Source organism: Seriola lalandi, unplaced genomic scaffold (genome assembly GCF_002814215.2).
Source record: "Seriola lalandi dorsalis isolate HSWRI2012SDOR001 ecotype SW California unplaced genomic scaffold, Sedor1 jcf7180002054965, whole genome shotgun sequence".
NCBI classification, from domain to species: domain Eukaryota; kingdom Metazoa; phylum Chordata; class Actinopteri; order Carangiformes; family Carangidae; genus Seriola; species Seriola lalandi.
This window is the reverse complement of record NW_019525516.1, coordinates 708,720-709,648: the sequence shown is the minus strand read 5'-3', so window position 1 is coordinate 709,648 and position 929 is coordinate 708,720.

Sequence of the window (929 nt, the reverse complement as noted above, 5' to 3'; positions counted from 1 at the left end):
TTTGTGCGCGTGTTGAGGGGGGAATGCAGAAAAAGCGGGCAGGGAGGGGTGGGGTGGGGGGTGATAAGCAGATGATGAGCAGGAGTGACCGCAGCAGATGTTGACTGTCCTCCGTCAGCCAAGCAAACATGTTTGACATACAGCAACACACACACACACACACACACACACACACACACACACACACAGATGGAAACAGAGAAAGAGAAAAGAAAAGAAAAAAATTATAAAAATGATAAAAAAAAAGAAAAGTGATTGAAGTCAGTTACAGTCCCTCCTCTTTTCACTTTTCATTTTTTCCCGTCTCTCGTCTCCTTCCAGGCTTTTTTCCTCTGGGGATGATGGGAGATGCAGCTGGATAACCCCCCCCCCACACACACACACACACACTCTCTCTCTCTCTCTCACTCACTCACACTCTCTCTCTCTCTCCCCCTCTCTCTGTCTATCTGGCACTGACGAGAGGTAAACAAAGGAGATCTCATTTGGTTCCTGAACTGTTGCAGCGCTGAGTGCAGCCACACACACACACACACACACACACACTCTCTCACTTCATTTCTCTCATACACACACACGCACACACACACACACACGTACACGCACACAGCTCACAGTGGTATTGGCAGGCGAAGATCCTAGCAGTCCTGGACCGGTCTGCACTCACACCTGCCAGCACTGACAGGGCAGTGCTCACAGAAGAAGAGAAGAGGAAAAAGAAGAGGAAGAAGAAGAAGAAGAAGTCGAGGTGATACGAGAGGAGGAGGGAAAAAGAGGGTGAAAGAGGAGCGTGTCGTTCTGTGTTTTTGTTGAATCCCCTGGATCGAGCCCACGGCTGATGATGGAGAACACATGAGGAGGAGAGGAAGCTGCGGGGACACGCGGGGGAAAAGATGCTGCTGAGTAAAGTTTGTGGATATTTCTAGAGG